The sequence below is a fragment of the Lissotriton helveticus genome, chromosome 10, assembly GCF_964261635.1.
Source record: "Lissotriton helveticus chromosome 10, aLisHel1.1, whole genome shotgun sequence".
Classification (NCBI taxonomy): Eukaryota; Metazoa; Chordata; class Amphibia; order Caudata; family Salamandridae; genus Lissotriton; species Lissotriton helveticus.
The window spans coordinates 811,712,982-811,736,157 of NC_136071.1; positions in this window are offsets into that span (position 1 = coordinate 811,712,982).

The window sequence follows — 23,176 nt, forward strand, 5'->3', positions numbered from 1 at the left end:
TACAGCAGCTTGGAATGGGTAGATTGACAGGTGGTCGAACCGGGGAACGATGCTTGTGCAACTCCCCCACTGGATATTATTACATCTTCAGACCGGTCACCTGTTACCATCATATCTAAAGCTTCCGATTTAGATCTTAGGGCAGTTAGCACAGTCGAACTTAGCCCGACCCCGAGCTTGTTGCACCCCTCCCCACCACCTGCTATTAGACTACTGGGTAAGAACCAACCCATCTTAAATCTAAGGGTACACCCTGAGTCTACTGATAACAACGTGGTTCCTACTAGTCCTTTACACAACGAATCAACAGTTATAACAACCATCTCCTGGAATGTGGCGGGGCTCTCCAACAAGTTGGATTGTCCAGAGTGGGGTTCCTACATTAGATCCAAAAACCTATTACTCCTTCAAGAAACATGGGCGCGTGAAGAGATAGAATTACCGGGTTTTGCCTCCTTCTTCAAAGCAGCCAAATGGGGGGGTAGGGGTAGGCCATCTGGGGGACTAATGATAGCGGTAGCAACGGATCTAGGTTGCCAAGCTACCTACTCCGAGACTGCTTCGGACGATCTGCTGGCTGTCCTACTTGAGTGGCCAGACTCGAAGAAGCTACTAGTGATTAATATCTATTCAAGGCCGACACAGATGCACAAAGAGTCGAGTACTGTGGACGAGCTAGCTAGTTTCCTAGAGGGCATTCCATTTGAACTTGCCTGTCTGGTTGGGGGCGATTTCAACTCGCATTATGAACCTCTGCCTGGACTACGCGATGGTCCTTCTTTAGACGAAGATTCATGTTGGTTTATACCAGAGACGGCGGCACCACCCCCAAGGGCTTGGACTCCCCTAGCCCTCCAGATAAATGCATTTACGCTCAATTTTGGTTTTAGGGCGTGCAATGGCCGTTGCAAATCGGACACACCCAGCATTCCTACCTACAATAAAGTTGGTAGTGAGTCCAGACTTGATTATATTATGGTCAAAACGTTCATGTGGCCTGCAATAGTCGACTTTAAAGTTTGCCCAAGAACGGATAGCGACCACAACTCCTTGGAAGTGTTATACTCACTTACTGGGAGGGAGGACGCATCGCAGGGATCGGGCAAAGAAAAGACGGGCCTCCTACTTGAAAACAACCGCAGGAAAGTGAAGTGGGAGACGCTGGCGAACAGCACGGATAGTATTCCCCGCCTATACGAAAGGTTAATCCCCCTGTTGGAGAATGCCTTCCATCTAGGAACTAAAGACCAAGATGAAGACACCAGAGGAGAGTTAGCACAAATTCATAATAGCATTATCGCCTCTTTAGAACAGGATTTGTTCACAACCGCAGGGAAAAGGAATGCCCACAAGCCGAAAACCTCCTGGTATAATGCCACGTGTAGGGAGGCAAAGGCCCACTTGTTATCTGCTATCAAGGGACAACTTAGCAAGGAAGAAATCCGCGCTAGGAGGAATAAGTATAAATCCCTTCTGGTAAATGCGAGGGCGGAATGGGACTCTGATTACTGGGAGAACCTCGTCAAAGCACTGGCAACTAGAGACTCCCGAAAATTTTGGTGCATAGTGGCGAATGGTACGGAGGATTTATCCTCCGCAATCGAGAACAATATTGCCCCCCTTGTATGGCAGGCCCACTTTGAAGCATTGTACGCGGAGGGTGGTTGGGAATTAAACAGTGTTGGAGCTTCAACCATAGCCTGCCCTCCAGATGTCCCCATTACTGAGAAGGAGGTGAGGGAGGCCATTAAAGGGCTAGCTGCCGGAAAAGCACCGGGCCTGGACGGGGTCCCTGGGGGACCTGTTCAAACAGGAACCAGGGATATGGGCACCGTACCTTACACTAATATTTAATGCCATTTGGGGGGGGATGACGGTGCCTGATACTTGGAGGGGAGCAGAGGTGGTCCCAATCTACAAAAAAGGATCCCCCCTGCTCCCTTCCAACTATCGGCCCATCAGCCTACTTGATATATCGCAAAAACTCTTTGGCAGACTGATCTTGAATCGTCTGCAGGCGTGGACTGAAGAAATGAACATCCTATCTCAGTTTCAGGCAGGATTTAGGGAGGGAGTATCCACCACAGACCAAATCTTTAGGCTACACCTTCTCTATTGGAGAACAGCGGTAATCGAGGGCGGCAGTTTATATACCATCTTTGTAGACTTACGTGCCGCCTTCGATCTAGTTCCCAGAGCAAGGTTGTGGAAAGTCATGGAAGAATTGAAAGTCCCCGCGGATATATTGGCAATCCTGATGAGACTCCACTCTAACAACTATGCCCGCGTAAGATGTGGCAAAGGTGGCAAACTAACCGAAAGGTTCCCCGTTCGCAGGGGTGTGAGACAGGGGTGCGTGCTTGCACCCACCCTGTTTTGCATCTTTGTGAACGGGGTTGTCGCTCACCTAAATAGGATTGCCAATTCCGATGCTCCAAAGTTGACTGGCAACAGGGTGCCTGCTATTATGTTTGCAGACGACACCCTGTTGCTGTCTAAATCCCCGATGGGGATCCAACGCATCTTGGATGGTTTCCTAGATTTTTGCTCTGACCGGGGATTGGAAATAAACCCACAAAAAACAAAGTTTATGATTTTAAATCCCAAATCCCGAAATCGAACACCACCCATGTTAGGCACCGCCCAGTTAGAACGAGTGCATAATATTGAATACTTGGGGATCACTATAAATGAACATCTAACTTGGACGTCGCACCAGGCCAAAGTGACCATCAAACTGGCACAGTTGGCGGGTGGCACTTTGCGGCTGGCAAATAAATCACGCCATCGACCATTTACCCCAATTATTCATATATACAAAACACAAGCCCGGGCGGGGGTTATATACGGGGGTGAGTTGTGGGGCCACATCCAATATTCAAAGCTACAGTCCACAGAAAATAAATTTTTGAGACAGGTAGCTGCCCTCCCCCAGAGCACTCCATTACTACCCCTTAGATTAGATCTGGGAATTAAACCCATAACAGAGGAGGTAGGACTCAAACCCTTAACCTTTTGGAGGCGATTGTGGAGCAGCCCAGATCTCGTAAACTATAGAGAGGAATTACAGGAATTCTTGGAACTACGGAATATAAAGAAGATACCGTGGTTAATGTATGTAAAGGGGAGGTTCGAGGAATTGGGCTACTCGGAATTATGGACGGACCCCTCGAACTCATGTACCAGGATTCCCAAAAAGGTAATTGCAACTACTTACTATGCTATGATGCTCGCAAGAGCCACTAACGGCACTCGAGAGGGGTCCTTGACATACTTATTTCTGAAAGTGAAAGACTCCTATTTCCTCGAAAAAACTTTAGACGAGATAGCTCCTCCACTAACGAGGAAACTGTTCCTACAGTGGCGATATGGATGCCTTCCACTAGCCTCATTTACAGCGACCTGGAAATCGTGCTCCACTGTATCATCTTGCCCAATGTGTGCACACCCGAAGGAGGATGACGTGCATGCTGTCTTTTTCTGCAAGGGCTACGAGCGGAGCAGGAAATACTGGCTAGTACCGCTGCTCAGGAACCTGGGTTTTAGATCTTACCAAACTGCCTACAGAATTTTAAAAACAGATCTTTCACCCACTGTGGTTTTTGCAATTTCAAAATTTTTAACATCACTCTGGTTCACCCGCAGCCGAGCTATGAAAAGACTGGTATAATGCTCCCTATCAATTCGATTTGTAACTATTGTCTCATATGTATTTAAATTCAATTATCTTAACTATTGGATCACTTTGGTTTAATAAGTTTTTAACTGTATATATTGTTATGTATTCTTTTATAATCAGTGATCGAAATAAAGATTTTGAAATGAAATGATTGCCTGAGCTGTTTCACAAGATCCACCCTCGATATTGTTCGGCATGATGTCTCAGGGGACATCCAGAAATCGGGTCTCCCAATCTGGTTGGCAAAGCTTTTGATATGGGCCAGCTGTGTTCTGAAAATCTGGACCCTGTTGTCATCCCGAGATCGAGGTCCAATACCCGTGTCACAAAATATCAACGTACCATGACGAATTTGGTGTCAGCGAACCGATAATGATTAGGGCATCATTCCCATGCATTTGCGTCATAATCGAGGGTCGCCAACACCCCCAAATCGTAGTTTCCGTCCCAACCCCTTAGACTCCATTTTGTGAACGGCATCCATCTTACGTCTTGCCCTCATGATAAGTCAATTAAAGGTCGAGCTTGATCTAAAAGGACACGTCCTCCTTCCCTGACTTCCCCCTGACCTATCCCAACCGACTCCATTGCCTTTAGCCAAACCTGTCTGGGCAGCCACTCGCCCAGTGGCCAAATGCGATAGCATCGATACATAACATTCCTCAAACCATTCACTACATACAAACCATGCTTTCTACAAACACACACCTGTCCTGTTCCCTGTTTATGGCCAGTTTTATGACTAGGAGGTGCCTTCCTTTATTGGGGTTTCATCGATATCTGATGGGAGTTCCGGGCTTGGCAGAGTAATCTATCACACATTGGACATCTAAAATACGGGCTTGCCTACATGACTTCGCTCTTTTGTATTATTGTAGAAATATGTGTATAGCCATATCATAAACTCAAGAATTCTCGCTCGCAGCTATTATTTCTGTATATAAGGAGAAGGCTGGTTCTGTAAAAACGAACAGTCTCCTGAGAACACATGACCCGTGTTTGTCGTGCTTCTAGGACACCTGTTACTTGGTAGCTATCAATAAAACTCGATCTCTGACTCGACTAGAAGACTCCGTGTTTCTGTGGTCCGGAACAGGGAGAACTCAGAGGTCTTCGGGTGTTATCCCCTGGCACCAAACGGGTTCCTAAAAACCCGTTACCTCAGTTGGCGCCCAACTCGGGGCGGTATCAAGCGGCGACGGTCCAAGCCAGATGTTCGTGAGGAGCTTCGTGTGAAAATTCCGGAGGACAGCCAGCCACTTCAGCGACCCCTGTATGTCGACGTGGTTCCGAAGGACTTTGCTGCGAGGTTCCCCGCGTCCCGACGGCTACGAAGGACTGCTGCCCTGACTATCGCCTTGTTTTGGACCCAGTGATCCTTGGTAGAGCGAAACGATAGACGAGTCTTCTAGCGACGTCACCGATCTTCAAATACTTCAGTTAAGTATAAGTGGAGCGTCTCCCAGTCCTTAGTTTGTCTTTAGTTTTTGGTATACTTGAGATACGCCTTGATTTGGTACTTGCAAGCCCCAAAGCCGAAGGACTTGTGTTTTCACGAGAAATATCGTAATTGATAATCCTTTGAAGTTTGAAGCTAGACTAGTGAGCAAAGATGCCTGGTTTTAGCAGACTTGGAAACTTGTTTTGTCTTGGTTATGGTAAGGACTCCCGATTAGAGGATTCCTGTCCGGTTCCTCCGATTGGAACTCCAACATATGAGCTCTACGTAAAGCACGGCGTAGGCCCTATCACATATAATGAAGTGTGGATAAAATACACCCGCAAGGATGGTGTTTTAAAATGGCCCCAATATGGTAGTTTCAACTCAGAAATATTAGATAACCTAGAGGTCAAATTATTTAAGAGAAAAGCCCGGCCGGCGATGTTTGACTCTTTTCGCTTATGGCGCAAAGAAGCCAAACAGAAAGAAATAAAGTTAGCGAAAAAGAATAAAAGAGGTATGTCGATGGTGCAAGCTGCCGTTGCATACAGGGATAACGAGGAAGAGCAAGAAAGCGAACAAATACTTAGGAGCAAGAAACTAGCAGTAGATAAATGCTACCCGATGTTACCAAATAAGGGACAAGGTCAAGAGGAAAGATCCGAGAAAGATCCATTAATGTCCCACTTATTAAGCTCACCTCCACCTTATGCGTTAGACGCTACTACAACGCCAAAGCGTTTTTCTATACCATGCCCCGGCGCACGAAACACAGCTTTTGCACACACGCCAGCTACTGTTCAGCTGGTTCCTACTTCTCCGGCGCAGCCTTCTCAAGGGCCGCCATCTTTGCTACCTACCCCATCTACTTCTACGACTTTGCCTACAGCTCCAGCTATTGTCTATGATACCACGTCTGCTACTACTTCAACTTCCTCTACTATTGCCTCTACTTCTTCTTTGCCTCAGCCTGTTTTTTCCAATGCACTTGCTCCTCCACAAGCTTCTCCTTCTATTAGACAAAGAGTGACAGGTACCGTCACTGGTCTGCTTTCACCTTTCTTCGGGTCGCCTAAGACGACCCCTAAAACAGAAAATAGACAGTTACGTAGTCAACTGCCTGATTACGAGGAAAGAAAAGTGCTAAATGAACTAGCCCGTAAATGGATTACGGATACTGTTAGATATGATGTTCAGTCTGTTATGGAAGTTTTCCGTCAATGGAATGCACCCACTCAGAGATACGTATTCGAAGAAATGTGTGTATATCTGGGCGAAGATTTGGAGACAAATGATCCCACATACACAATGAACGAACTATGGTGTACACGCTTTAAGTTCCACGAAGGCATGATTACAGGCAGAGATGTTGAGAAAGCGATAGAGTTATTACTCTCTTATAGGAGTAAAGGAAACGTCTCTAGATCTTTGTACGAAGACGACGTATCAGATAGGAAAAGAGCGAGACAGTACCCCATGAGAGAGGTTCCTCCAGTTTGGAGGGAAGGCGATGCAAATGTAGTACCGCCAATTCTGCCTCATTTCCAGCGTGTATGGGTACATGTCCCCTGGAAACGATCCGAAGTCTTGGCGCTCAAGCAGACATTGCCTGATCCTCGTAAAAACCCGACTGGGTATTATAAGGAGTTATCGCAAACTGCAAGCTCATGTATAATGAATTTAGCGGACATAGACATACTGTTTGGGAACGTTGTCCCACATCCTCTATGGAGCAAAATACGCCATATGAACCATGCCCAAGAACTAGGTGACTCATGGGCGAACATTGCCGCTATAGATGCTAGACAAATTGGTGGTTCTAAACCTGAGCCGTTAATAGCTGAACTTCCCGGTAGAATTATCGCGTACATGAAAACAATAATGCCTGAAGTACGCGTAAACTGGGACAAGCTATCTGCATGCAAGCAGAAGAAAGATGAGAATGTGTCTGACTTTTTCACAAGATTCGAGGAGACTTTCACCGATCATAGTGGTCAGGATATGGCTACCGAGGGTGGCCAAAGATTGTTTGTAGACAAGTTCGTACATAATTTAATCCCTGAACTGTGTAATAAATTGAAAGATTCAGAGAGTGCTTGGGCTGTCTCTACGTCAGCTCAAATTTTAGCTACGGCCCAGTACTATGAAAATAGGCGCAAAGACGAGCTAGATAAAGTAGACAGAAAGACAAAAGATTTAAAAACTAAAGTTCTTCTCCAGCAAGCTTATCCGCCTCGTACGGCTAGTCAGCCCAGTTATCAACCGCAACATCAGTATTCGAGAAACGCGCAAGGAAACGAGTTTTCCCACCAGCGTATTGCTTATGGCCCGAATCAATGTGCATATTGCAAGGAAGAGGGTCACTTTAAAAGTAATTGTCCGGCTCTTGCGCGACGTTTGAGCGGTGCTTCGGGTGTAAGGGGAAGAGGTGTTCAACATGCCCCTAGAGGTAGGGGCCGTGGAAATTCCACGCAGAATACAACTTCTTTTACGCCTCAGAATTCAATGAACAGCTTCGACCAACAAAATAATGCGTCGACCAGGTCATCTCAGTACTATGCTGACGACTATTACACCGAACATGAATACGAGGGTAACGATTGCTAGGACAGCCATGGACAAAGAGAGGGAGTTGTTTCAGTTCCAGTAGATCAGAATGGACCTTATGTCGAGGTAATAGCCTCAGGAGTGTCAGAGCCATTTCTGCTAGATACTGGTGCTACAAAAAGTTCTATCATGCACTCGAAACTTCCTGGCGCACCTTTGTCTGGCGAAATGAATGTCTCAGTAGGTTTCTCTGGCGCCCCTGTTAGAAACCCGATCTCCAGTCCTGTATCTCTTTCTATTGGCCCATGCGAATTAGAGGCACCCCTCATTCTTACAACAGGTTGTGGTGAAAATTTGTTAGGATTGGATTTGCTAAAAAGGTTATATGCGACTTTGTACTGTTCACCATTAGGAGTACAACTTACTTTCGGTAAGAAAGTCATTTCTCCAATGTATGTGTCGAAAGAAAATATTGCAACTGAATTGTCGTGTCTTCCTGATGCACTCTGGGCAAACGGTTCTAATGATGTAGGTCGTTTGGAGATAGCACCGTATGTCATAACGTTGAAAGCCAACATTAGGTTGCCACGTATTCCCCAATACAAAATATCTAGCGAATGTGAAAAGGCAATATTGACGATTGTTTATGACCTGATTGATAAAGACGTCATCGAAGAAACAACAGGAAATGTTTGTAACAGTCCAGTTTTGCCCGTCTTAAAACGTACTGATCCTTCACAACCCCCTGTGTATAGGTTCGTGATCGACCTCAGAGAAGTGAACAAGATAGTTATCCCACAGTTTCCAGTTGTCCCCGACATTACTGCTTTATTGACGATGGTTCCAGCTTCAGCAAATTGGTTCTCGGTGATTGACCTGAAGAACGCTTTCTTCAGTATCCCGATTGCTGAGGAGAGTAGAGATATTTTCGGATTTAATTTAGGAGGACGAAGTTTCCGCTTCAAGTGCGCTCCTCAAGGCTACTGCGAAAGCCCATCAATATTCAGTCAGGCCCTGAAAACACAACTAGACACGATTGTTCTACCAAATGGTTCAATTCTGATTCAGTATGTAGACGATCTACTGATCGCTGCAGACACTGAAGAGATTTGCAAGAAAGCTACGTTATCATTATTGCATCACTTATGTGATATGAAGCACAAAGTGTCTCTTTCCAAACTACAATTTTGCCGACAAGAAGTAACCTACTTAGGTCACATCTTGTCGAAGGAGGGAAGAAGACTAACACCAGAAAGAATACAGGCAATCGCAGAACTAAGTGCCCCAAGGACACAGAGAGAGGTTCGAGCCTTCTTGGGCATTACATCGTACTGTAGACAATGGATACCGAATTTCTCACTACTAGCTAAACCCTTGCTGGCACTACTCTGTAAAGACACGCCAAATCCTATGCCTTGGTCTGAAGATTGCCAGACGAGTTTTCACAAGTTGCGTGATGCATTATGTTCGGCTCCTGTGTTGGGAAACCCCAACTACAGTAAGCCTTTTACATTATATGTCCACGAGAAGGAAGGTTGTGCATTATCAGTTTTAACACAACATTTTGGGGACAGACAGCGCCCATGCGCGTATTTTTCGGCAACTCTAGACCCTGTGGCTAAAGCCCTACCAAGTTGTCTGAGGTCTACCGCCGCAGCAGCTGTCTGCATCCGACAGTCCGCTGGATTAGTCATGAATAATACTCTGATCGTTATGGTTCCGCATGCAGTAGACATTTTACTAAACAGGACGAAGACACAACACCTTACTAGCGCTCGACTATCCAGTTACGAACTTACGTTGCTAGCAAGTCACATCCACATAAAGAGGTGCGATACACTGAATCCCGCAATGTTATTACCCATTCCGACAGGAACAGACGAGATTGATAAACATGACTGCTGCTTTAGGACAGAAGAAGAGACAAAAGGGAGAGTAGACTTACAGGACACTCCCCTTCCTGAATGCAATAATACTTTATGGGTTGATGGTTCATGTTTCAAGCTGCCGAATGGTGATACGACTGCAGCATATGCCGTAACGACATTACACACCATTATAGAAACTGCGCGCATTTCCCATAATTCTGCACAAGCTGCAGAGCTAATTGCGCTTACCAGAGCATGTGTGTTAGCGAAAGGAAAGCGAGTGAATGTGTACACTGACAGCCAATACGCCTTTGGTGTGGCTCACAGTTTTGGGAGATTGTGGCGTGAACGTGGGTTTCTTACGTCACATGGTGCAAAGATACAACATGGTCAGCTAGTTAATGAGCTCCTCCAGTCACTGACCTTGCCACTACAAGTTGCCATTATAAAATGTAGTGCACACAAAAAGATTCAGGATGATGTTGGCCGCGGGAATGCATTTGCAGACGAGGTTGCGAAAGAGACTGCAAGGAACACAATGAGTCGGATGTATGTTGTAGGTCCCGCTAGATGGATTACTGATGTAGGAATGTGTGAGGACACCATTGAAAGCGTGAAATCTATACAAGCCGAGGCAAATGAGAAAGAGGTGAATGAATGGAGAGAAAGTAAGGGTAGATTAGATACGAATGGTTGTTGGGTCGAATTGTCAGAACACCAGCGATGGTTATTGCCTAACGCCTATGTACTTGCAGTAGTAACAATGGCTCACGGATTTGCACACATCAGTTCGAGAGGAATCTGTAAAGTATTGGCCCCATTATGGCAAAATAGCAACATCCCGAAATATGCAGAGAATGTGGTCAGAAACTGTATGGTGTGTTTGAAGTACAATCCCGGTAGGGGAACCCCAACTCCAGCTGGTCATTTTGCTCCTCCAACGTATCCGTTCGAGGTTTTGCAGCTAGATTTCATTCACATGGAGAGATGCAACAATCTGAAGTATGTGCTCGTTGTTGTTTGCGCTTTCTCCAGGTGGGTGGAAGAGTACCCCCTTAAAGACAACACTGCCTTGTCAACCGCCAAAGCCCTTGTCAAAGAGTTCTTCCCGAGGTTTGGCATGCCTAGAATTGTCTGGAGTGATAATGGAAGTGAATTCGTAGGACGCGTGATGAAGAGAGTGTGTGAATGTTTAGGCATACAGCAAAAATTCCACTCTGCGAGTCACCCCCAATCAGCTGGATTGGTAGAGTGCTACAACGGCACTTTAAAGCTCAAATTAGCCAAGATCCAACCAGTACAGGTCTCAAATGGCCCGACGCCTTGCCCCTAGCACTCTTGTCAACTAGGATGACTGCCCATTCCAGATTAGGACTTAGCCCTCATGAGATAGTGTTTGGCCGCCCAGCCAACGTCTGGGGCGTGCCAAGACCAAAGAAACTTAGCGAAATAGAGCACCCCGTACTGCTTGACTATTTGTGCGAATTGACAACTAAATTGCGTGTTTTACACCAACAGGTTCACAGTTCCTCTCCACCAGCCTCTGACGATCCAGGTCACTCCATCACACCCGGCACGTGGGTCTTGGTGCGGAACTTCCAGCGCACCAACAACGGACAGCCGAGGTGGACTGGACCTTACCTGGTACTTCTTTCCACGAGGTCAGCGGTTCGGGTGGACGGCAAAAAGAACTGGGTGCACGGGACCCATTGTGAACGGGTCCCTCTGCCCCTTCCATACGACCGGTGGGTCAACGAAGGAATTGCCGACTCCGAGACAGAATCCATACCTCGCTTCATCCCTTTCAGCGATGCACGTTTAAAAGAAACTGGTACCGAAAAGGAGAGTGATCGTATTTTACAAGGACTTGTGCCACCGTCTATGCAGTTGGACACTACCGAACCTGAGACATTGTTTGAAGACCACACCGTACCTGGGAAAGAACAGTATAATCTAAGGTCAAGACAAAGAGACTAATAAAAAAAAAAACACAAACGAATGTGATTTTCCCTTCCCCCAAGAACTATTTTTGATTTTTCAGCTCTCTCACTCTCAGGAAACTTGCTCATTTTTGATTTTCGAACCGCCATCCGGTTCTGCTGCTAGGGTCGCGGTTGAAGGCTGGGGAGTGCAACTGGGGACGTTTAGGTCAACGGTTCTGGTTGGTCCAAGGGAGTTACCCCGGACTGAACAGAGCGCACCCCCTGGCAGAACCAACCTACCACCGCGGGCAGCAACTAGAGGATGGAGTTTCCTAGGGTAAAGAGACCTACCAGACTCCCAAACTTTGAAAGACAATTATGCACTGTACTGGCCAAAAGAAAGTTTCTGATAACATGTATTTTAATGTTGTGTAGCATAACGATGTTTTTGACTGGTTATACTCTATTCGTATTCCAAGTTACCTTTTCAAATGACACCCGGCCACAGCCTCCTCCTACTATCTCTCCACACTACTTTCACCCTCTACCTGAACACGAATCTGCCAGAAGACTCGAATTTGTAAATAACTCATTTATTCAACTCCTACACCAACACCAGTCCATCATGAACACATCGAACTGTTGGATATGTGGACTCATGCCACACACGACGGATAAGAGTATCCCATACTTCATCCTGCCTTTCAGTTACTATGGTTCTCTGTGGGCTTTCCAGACCATGTTCCTATTCGCCCTAGAACCATACCCGACACGTTCTACTGAAAGTGATTCCAGTAACAAGGCACTAATAGCAGGGATAAGAAATATGAGTAGAGAGTTCGACACCTATCTTACGATTCCCAAAGATGAACTCACTCCGTACACTCGTTGGAACGTAACCAAATATGGGGTTTACCTGAGTAAGAGCCAGACAGCAAAGAAATCCCGCCCAGTTTGGATAGTACCCAACCGAGGTCACTTATGTTTACAGGGTATCGGTAGGGATCCCAAAGCTCAATTAGGAAAGAGTATATGCGCGGAAACATATGTGTTCGCTTCCCGAACTTCCCCTATATTATTAGCAGCCAAAGGCACGTACTTCGTCTGCCATGACCAAGCTTACACGTGGTTGCCCCCTGACTTCTCAGGTACATGCTTTATCGCATTTCTGCTGCCTCCCACTTACACGGCCAGAGCAGATTACCATCGGACAAGGACAGCTAGAGGTGTCGTGAGTAAAGACGACACCGCGGGTCAGGAATTCGCTGACTTCGCAAAGGGTTTTCTGCCATTTTGGGGGCCTATGGTAAACAGCAGGAATATTCGCCAGTTATCGATGATAGTTGAATCCACCGTGACTACAACGGCCGGAGCCCTTGGAAATTTGATGACCGAACTTCAGTCGGATCGACTTATGACCCTTCAGAACCGAGTTGCCCTAGATATCATACTCGCCGATCGTGGTGGTGTGTGTAGAGTGATCCAATCCAGTTGTTGCATTTTCATCCCTGATAACGCACCGACAGTGTACCAAGCCATCTCTAAACTACACGAAATATCTGATTCCCTCCACGTGGAAAAAGGAGATTGGTCCTTACTAGGGTGGTTCTGGGAACTGATCGCTACATGGGGATGGAAAACACTGATCTTCATTGGGATGATCTTAGCACTTCTGTTTATGTTCTGCCTGTGTATACAGTGCGCTCCTGCACTATGTGGCCTCTGTGCTACGTCATGTGTACGGAAGCCTGTGTCAAGAGACGAACTGAGCAACAGAATGATGTTACAGCAGCATCTCCACGAATTCCTTCATACGGATTTGGACTCCGATTAATATGAATTATTGCCTTACATAAGGGCAAAAGGAGGGTCTGTGGTTCTGAAAATCTGGACCCTGTTGTCATCCCGAGATCGAGGTCCAATACCCGTGTCACAAAATATCAACGTACCATGACGAATTTGGTGTCAGCGAACCGATAATGATTAGGGCATCATTCCCATGCATTTGCGTCATAATCGAGGGTCGCCAACACCCCCAAATCGTAGTTTCCGTCCCAACCCCTTAGACTCCATTTTGTGAACGGCGTCCATCTTACGTCTTGCCCTCATGATAAGTCAATTAAAGGTCGAGCTTGATCTAAAAGGACACGTCCTCCTTCCCTGACTTCCCCCTGACCTATCCCAACCGACTCCATTGCCTTTAGCCAAACCTGTCTGGGCAGCCCCTCGCCCAGTGGCCAAATGCGATAGCATAGATACATAACATTCCTCAAACCATTCACTACATACAAACCATGCTTTCTACAAACACACACCTGTCCTGTTCCCTGTTTATGGCCAGTTTTATGACTAGGAGGTGCCTTCCTTAATTGGGGTTTCATCGATATCTGATGGGAGTTCCGGGCTTGGCAGAGTAATCTATCACACATTGGACATCTAAAATACGGGCTTGCCTACATGACTTCGCTCTTTTGTATTATTGTAGAAATATGTGTATAGCCATATCATAAACTCAAGAATTCTCGCTCGCAGCTATTATTTCTGTATATAAGGAGAAGGCTGGTTCTGTAAAAACGAACAGTCTCCTGAGAACACATGACCCGTGTTTGTCGTGCTTCTAGGACACCTGTTACTTGGTAGCTATCAATAAAACTCGATCTCTGACTCGACTAGAAGACTCCGTGTTTCTGTGGTCCGGAACAGGGAGAACTCAGAGGTCTTTCGGGTGTTATCCCCTGGCACCAAACGGGTTCCTAAAAACCCGTTACCTCACAGCCAGGGTGTTTAACTAGGCTTGAGTCTGGGGAGAAGCTCTTTTAACTCTTCTTTAAAGAAACTCAACTCAGGAGTTACCCATAGCCTCCTCCAAAAAGTCAAAGGCCTAAGGGCAATGTCTTGGTCGATTGGCCTCATTCCCAAGTCCATGCGAAGGGGAACCAGTGGGGTACAAGGTGGCAAGCCAATTAGTTGACGCATGAAGTTATTTTCTAACTTCATAAAATCTTTGGTTGGGCTATGCCCCCAAATTTCTGCCCCATACAATGTAGCCCCTCTTGCTTGCACCTTGCATATCTCCACCAGAGGGGCAAAAGGCTTAAACGTAGATGATCTAAGCATTTTCAATATCCCCCCTGATGTCTGGGTATGCCTGAGCCGTGCTTTAATAATCTGGGGACCCCACCCAAATTGTTCAGACAATGTTATCCCCAGGTAGTTGAACGTCCTTACTCTTTCAAGTGAAATGCCATTTAGGGAGGAATTAGGACGCGCGGTCTTTGGAGGATTAAAGACCATAAATTTGGTCTTGGATACATTTATCTCAAGACCTCTATTGTTACAAAACTGGGCGAACCCATCCAAGGTGCGTTGTATGCCGACAGCTGATTTGGACAATAACAAAGTATCGTGTGCAAACATTAACGCCGGTATTTTCCAAGTGGCCAATTTCGGTGCATCCGTATCTTTTATGTTATTTAGAAAAGAAATAAGCCCATTGATATAAAGACAAAATAATGTGGGGGCCAGGACACAGCCCTGTCTGACCCCCTTTCTAACGGGGAAGCGTGATGAAAGTTCCCCAAATTTGCCACACCTAACCTGAGCGAAATTTTCTGTCTGTAGCCTCATCAACACATTGAGAAGGTAGGGTGGACATCCAAGCTCGTCAAGCACCTCCCACAGCTTGCTTCTAGGCATGAGATCGAAGGCGAACTTCAGATCAACAAATATAAGATAGAGGCTGCCACCCTCTATCTTCACTGTTTTCCAGAAAAGTAGCTGTAATCGGAATAACTGGTCCACGGTGGACATGTTTGATCTGAAGCTCGCCTGGTAAGGGCTCAAGATTCTCTGCTCCTCCATCCACTCCTGTATATGGCACAAAAGGACCCTTTAGTTTTTGGGTGTTATCAATTAAGCTGATGGATCTATAGTTGGTAGATAGGAGAGGGCATCCCTTTTTCAAGATGGGAACTATTTCAGCAACTTTCCAAGTATCAGGAGGATTCAAGTCCTTCAGGATAGCATTAAATAGGACACTCAGATATGGGGCCCAAATAGTGGGTTCTTCCCGAAAGAGATCCCCCGGAATTTTATCGAGACCCGGGGCTTCATTGGGGAGTAAGCTGGTTAAGGCGTTCTGCACCTCCAGAAGCGTGATGTCATCACCTCCCCCCTGATTTGACTCCAGATTTTTACTTGGAGACTCAGGGCTTGGGTGGTTTTTAACATCACAATCATACAGTGCCCCAAAGTGTGACTCCCAAACTTCGGGCGCTCTATTTTGCTCTATTGCTGGGCTTCCCCCCTCCTCACCAGAGCTAACTAGCCTCCAGAACTATTTAAAATCGTTAGATTTTAGCGCTCTCCCCAGGGCCTCCCATCTTTCTGTTTCCCACTCCTTCTTTGCGGTGTGCAGGGTTTTCCTATAATTTATTCTAGCTGACTTGATAGATGACCTATCTTTCTCTTTCAGCGCAATTAAAAGCTCTTGTTTTGCTTTACGGCAGTTACTAGTGTACCAAGAGCATTTAGATCTCTCTATTTCTCTCCTAGAAACTTCCGTATGGAATACATCTGTCAGGGTTGCCACTAGATCTTCATGTGTTATTCTAACCTCATCCCTATCTTCTTCAAGTGGCTCCCCCTGTCCCAACATGCTCATTCTCTCTATTAGTGGTAATACCCGCTGGTACATCTTTGCCAGTTTGGGAGGAGATTGCCGGACATGATTCCATCTGATTTTTCTCCGGTTGTTGGTAGTTACTAGACCATCCCCAGTGATTACCGGATTTGGGCCCTTGGCATCAGCGCCCAAATTCCCCAACTTCAATGATACAATCAGAGCATTAATTATATTTGTGAGTGTTTATAGGTTGTCTGGGAGACTATAAAAGTTTTTCTAGATTTGCACTTCTATCCTTGGTCTGAGTATTTGTCTGGAATTAAGAATATCTGTTTGTCCATGTCAGTATTTCCGTGTCTGTGCTTCTTTCTATATACGTGACATGCTTACAAGATGGCCACGGGCAGTGAGCTCTGACACCGAGCTCCCGGGCACTGGGATCACTGCTACAAGGTTAACCCATGCTGCCCCCCCCATCATCTCTGCAACCCAAGAACAAGGACTTACCGGTCTAACCCCAAGGGGGATACGCCTGAATCGAGCTCCCGCCCTCAGCCGGAACCGAAGTGTGGAGGTTCTGCGCCCCAACATCTCTACGAGGGAAACTGTCACCTCATAAGTGATCAGCGGCTAACAGACCTCTCCCGATTCAAGGACATCCCTCTCGGACCCGAGAGAGTCCAGAAACAGGACCTCTGCTTCCTCACAGCTGGCACAGACAGAACTAAGCGAAAAGGGAGCGCTCAAGGTATGGAACTATAAAAAGTTAACAGGGCTGGTCCAACATACTGCAAGTAAGCCTTAGTTTCTCAGGTAGACACTAGTGAATCCCGACCTGCAACGACCACCAAACGGTCACTGGGGGGTCCACAACTATCCGACTACGAGCCTCTGCTAAGGCCCGCAGCGCCTGTCCCCAAAATGGCCACCCAATCGTGAAGCAGATAAAAGTAACCCGGTTTGTCAATAAAACCCCCACAGTGGACACAAGCAAGCACTAGCAACCAAGGTCCCTTATAAAAAAGCGGAAGAACGGGGAAAACTGAGCCTGAACTACTGCCCAGCCCCGCAACCCCTGACCTAATAATGGCCGCTCGAAAATTGTATAATAACAAAAGAAAACAAGCTTGATCAGCGGACTGCAAGTGAACAAAAACAAAATACTCTAATCGGGGCAATTGAGAGTTCCTACCTGCAAGGGTCACTAAAAGGGTATCAGAGGGTCTTCAGTTAGCACACTACAAGCATCTGCTGAGCCTCGCAGTGCCTGGACCAAAATGGCTGCCAGATGTGGACCTGACAATGATAACCCTCCTGGAACACTAGACTGCACACAACTTCAAGGCACCACACAGTGCTCCACAATGCCTGTCCTAAGATAGCTGCCTAAACCAACTTGAGTACCCAATGCTTGTGAGTCCTCCACAGAAACCTCCACCTTGAAGAGCTTTCCAATACTGAACCTCATGACAAACAACCCCAGCAAAAGCACACTAATCAATTTGCGAGCAGGCAGGATCTCTGCACGGAAACCGCCGCGTTGTAGAGCACTCCAACACTGAAGCACAAGACAAACAACCACAGGAAAGCACACCAATCCACTGGGCAATCAATTTGCGAGCAATCATGATCTCTACAACACCTGAACCCAAGCTGGCCACCCAGAAGGAGCTCCTCTCACCGAGGATCAGACTGCTCCGGTGAGTCCCCTTTCATGCCAAACACGCCTTTACCCCCTGTACCTGCCGGCCTCATCTAGAATACGCTACCACTACAGCTCAGAGCCTACCACCTCCCCACCAGCCCAGGCCACCCCCACCCACATTAGTGTTAGTGTAACACACCAATCCCTCTAGGAACCAACCCCTCCCTCAGCTTAGTCAAAATGCCCCCTATCAAACCAACCTACACCAACCACCTCACGTCGAGCTATGTCAAACTGCACAGCCCGAACTCCTTCTCGATTAATCTCCCCCCAGCCTCTCACCTAAATCGAGAAAAAAACTCAAACATAAACTGATCAAGCAATTCCCCGAATCACTATTTGCACCCTTCGCCCACGTCCCTCCCCAAAGCCCTCACTGATAACGCAAGAACTACTAGAAGGCAACACAACATCATAAGGCACTTGCCCCTCCAGGTAGACCGCGCCCAGAATCCATCCACCCTAACCCAAGATGAGACGGGGCGTTGGCTCTCCCTCACTCTCTCGAACCCGTCACACCAAAGGCACGTAAAGGCTACGCGACCCAGCGAGACCTCACCCCCCCTCTCGAGTCATACACTGAGGCCCAAAAGAACTATGGAGGCTATGTCTTCGGATGAAGCGGCCGCTCTGGCCTCCTCGTACAACAACCTCACTGCTTCCTTTCCCAATTCCATGATTCAGGTAATCACTGGATTTAGAAGTGACCACTCTACTCCGAAACCCCGTAGACCCCCAGCCTCCTTCATCAACATCCCCACTGCACCCTTAAAGAGAAAACTAATAAGAGAGTCACCATCTACTAACTGCATGCTCATAAACTGCAGATCAGCCACCAAACATGCCACAGAGCTTGCTGAATCCATTCTCACCCATGACATAGACATAGCCTTCATCACAGAGACATGGTTTAATGACTGCTCGCCTCCAATCTTGGAAACCCTCGTACCCCCAGGATTGTCAATCATCAACAAAGACCGAAAAGACCAAAGAGGTGGAGGCTTAGCAATCGTGCACAACAACAACCTGTCTGTGACCCAAATAGACACCTTCAACTACAACACCTTTGAATGTCTAACCATCAACTTCAGCACCAGCAACAACAAAATATTGCAATGTCATCCCCCAGGCAACACCCCCACTTTCACTGAACACCTGTCAGACCTGATTGCACACTGAACACTCCGAGACAATAACAACCTAATTCTGGGTGACCTCAACTTGCTTTGGAATGACAAAAACAGCCCACCTATACAAAAACTGAACGAGCTACTACAAACAAACAACCTTACCCAGCACTGCTCAGAAGGTACACACAACAAAGGGGCTATCCTGGATGCCATCTTCGCCCAACATGATGCAATCACAATAGATCCTACCAGTTGACTGGTCAGATCACCACTTAATCCTATTCCACATCATGCAACCGATCATGTATCAACCTCCCATCCAAAACCCTCCCACGTGGATGAGAAACCTATCACAGATCAACATGAGCGACCTCGAAGAAAAAATAATCACGCTCCTGCCCATCTCCCCTGATGGCTGCTCCACAATAGAACCCTCTTCTCAATACAACACGACCATTGCGTCCATTCTAGACCAACTTGCCGCCCTGAAACTGAAAAAAACTAGGAATATTCCATCCAGATCCTGGTTTAACAAGGACATTAACACTGAAAGGAGACAACTTAGAGCTACTGAACATTTATGGAGAAACAATCCTTCTACTAGCCTCTGTGAGCAACTCAAAGCAACTCGAAGGAACTTTAAAAAACATATTAACAAGGAAAAAAGCAAATTTTTCTGCACCGCCCCTAACAATGCGAAAAACAGGCCCAAAGAACTCTTTAATATCATCAGGCAACAGACCTCCAAGACCTCAACAACCCCAGTCCAGGCCTCCAAAGACCTGTGCGCCAACTTCGCCAACTTCTTCAACGAAAGAATCACCACAATTGAACTATCTCTTGACACCAACCTCTACTCCACCTGCAAAAACCCAACCCCAGCAACCGAAACCAACACAAACCCCCCCAAAAGCCTGGAAATCCTTCGACCTTGTACCCGAAGCGGAGATTCTTAAACTAATCTCCTCCTCTAAGCCTGCATCCCACACCCTCAACCCTTTACCCTCCCAATTATCCAAAAAGCTGAAATTTTCACTCGCCCCACTCTGGAGCGAAATCATAAAAAGCTCCTTGAAAACCGGCAGCATTCCAGAATGCCTTAAAGTAGGCCAAGTCATGCCACTATTGAAAAAGCTAGGCCTAGACGACACCGACCTGAATATCTTCAGACCTGTTTCCAACCTCCCCATCCGATCCAAAATCCTTGAAAAGTGCATTCTCAAACAACTGACGCAGCACATAGACAACATCAACCTACTAGATTGCCAACAATTGGGGTTCAGAAAAGGCTGTGGCACTGAAACCGCGATCCTTAACATCGTGGGCGGCATGCACAAATCCCTCGATGCTAACAAATGCTGCCTACTCATCCTCCTAGACCTATCAGCAGCCTTTGACACGGTAGATCACAATCTACTCATCAAGGCTCTTCAAGACAGAGTAGGTGTGGATGAGGTAGTCCTAGAATGGTACTCCTCCTTCTTACACAACCGCATCCAAAGGATAAAAATCAAAACCTTCACGTCCGACCTACACCCGGTCAACAGAGGTGTCCCCCAAGGCTCGGTGCTCTCCCCTCAATTGTTCAACATATACATGAAAACCCCTCACCACCCTCCACAAAGAAGCCAACATCCCTTTCCACCTATACACAGATGACACCCAGATCTACTTCTCAACAAAATTAAGCCCTTCAAGGACCTCAAACAAGCCACGCAATCACTAGTGCTATCTAGACTCGACTACGGGAATGTAGTCCTCACCGGTACAGCTCAATACCACCTAGCGCTACTCAAAACAAATCAATGCAGCTGCCAGAATGGTCTCCGGGGTTAAGGAATACGACCACTTATCTCCCGTCCTCAGAGAACTAAAATGACAACCAGTCGAAATGCGTGCCAGCTTCAGAACTGCCTGCCTCACGCACAAAGCCCTGCACACAGGGAAACCGGAATACCTGGCCTTCAAACTCAAGAAAGCTGGCCAGACAAGAAACCTCAGGAGTTCCAACACCCTCCTACTCTTCCCGATAAAAACACCAAACAAAAATCTGCGGCACGATCCTTCTCTGGAAAGGCACCCAAAATCTGGAACTGCATCCCAGTCAATATCAGGACTATCCCTTCCTTTATAAAATTCAAAAATCTCCTAAAAGAACTCTACCTCAACCGTGCCTTCCCGAAACGAGAATCGCAGATGAAACGCACAAACCGGAAGTCCGCTGGCACCTGACAATGTTCCACCACAATCCTACCTCTTACTGCACTTTAAGACACCTTGACAATGTTCCCCCTCTATCTACCTCACCCCTACTCCCCTACCCCCTCCTCGTCCCCCCCATGGAAAGAGGTTGAACCCAGGACATTGTGCACTCATCAATGATATCTCAGGACCTCCCTACCTCAAGGACGCAAAACTCAAGGAGTCCGTCAAACTTTTATGTATACCTTTGCCTATTTTGTTTCTCTGTATGTGATCTCTGCTCTAAAATCTGTTGTGAAGCGCTCCGATACCCTCGGGTCTGGCCAGCGCTATACAAAACTCCTAAAATAAAATAAAAAAATAAAACATGCTGGTATCTTTGTTGAAGTGATTAGTTAGATGGGAGCTGAATGTTGCTTGTTTTGGTGAAAGTAATATACACAGGGATACTCAGACCAACAAATCCCTATTTAAGCAAGAAACCTGTTGAAAGAAATACATAGTGCAAACTCGACCCCAAGGTATGAGAGCGCACTACGGAGCGAGCCGGCAATCACCAGGCCTTACATCTCAGACAGACATCTCTCTTCATAACAAGAGACACGTGAACAGTGCACAGAGTTTGTGAAGAGAGTCCGCTCTGGCTTGCGTCAGCCACAGCACGTCTGTGAGGATGCTACTCAGATGGAAGCATGACATGTGAGGTGGCGATCAGAGCTGAACACCGACATAACTGGCCTTTTGTACAACCTCACAGTATCTGTACGCTTTTTCAGCCAAAGTATTGCTATTTTTCTATAACTTATGATGTGAACTGTCACCTTAAGATTCAGGACCAATGGCCGGATGAAGAGTTTCTGTAATTATTGAGTTTTGCAATATACTATGAAGTGAGCACCTTTATTGTATTTTTATTTTCTGCATTGCTTGGTTCTTCCGACTTCTGAACATAAAGGAAGGGTCTACTAAAGCCCTGTGGTTGGGCAGTCATTGATACAGTCAGTCCTCTTTGTCATCACTTGAACTTGACGTCACAACACCGTGGTGAAGGCAGGCAGTGAGTATGGAAGCCACTAATGATGTTAGCCCAGGGGAGGCATACAGACACAGTGCTGAGCAGAAACCAAGAGAAGGGGGTGCACCAGATCACACTGCTGTCTGCAGTGCGCAGGATCACACTGCTGTCTGCAGTGCACAGGATCACACTGCTGTCTGCAGTGCACCGGATCACACTGCTGTCTGCAGTGCGCCGGATCACACCGATGTCCGCAGTGCACCGGATGACACCGCTGTCTGCAGTGCACCCGATCACAACGCTGTCTGCAGTGCACTGGATCACAACGCTGTCTGCAGTGCACAGGATCACAACGCTGTCTGTAGTGAGCCAGATCACACCGCTGTCTGCAGTGCACCAGAACACACCGCTGTCTGCAGTCACCGATATCTGCAGTGCGCCGGATCACACTGCTGTCTGCAGTGGACCCAGAAGCCTTCGATGCTTCCATAGAACTGTGCCTACTTCAGAGGACGAACGATTCCCCATGGTCTGTTGAGGTAACGCTGCTCGGATAAGGGTTCCCTGCAGTTTATTAGATTCCTTAGACTTGCTCGCAGTCTCTGCATGCCGCCTGTGCATATTAATCTTATGCACATGGCAACTTCTGAAGCCTGTGCCATGGCAATTAAAATACATAAATAAACGAAGTAGTCCCAAAACGAAAGAGATACCGACCTACAGCGTAACTAAACGGTAGTTGGTCAGTGCTGCTTCCTACAAAACGGAAGTGACGTATCAGGTCGCCAGCCAATAATAAGCCAGCTAAGAAGAGAAATGCCAGAGTTAACCAATGGCAAGCCGCAGGAGGGATTACCCTCCATATATTGTTTACTACAGGTATTGCAGACAGCGTGCGTGTGCTGTCTAGCCTCGACCTAAAAATGGGAAACACTTCCCATTTCTAATTGACACTGCGTAGCTCAATTACTTTTTTATCATTAACTGTGACGCTATTTTGGCTGCATACCAGCAGTCCGGCCCATCATTGATGTGGGAGAGGA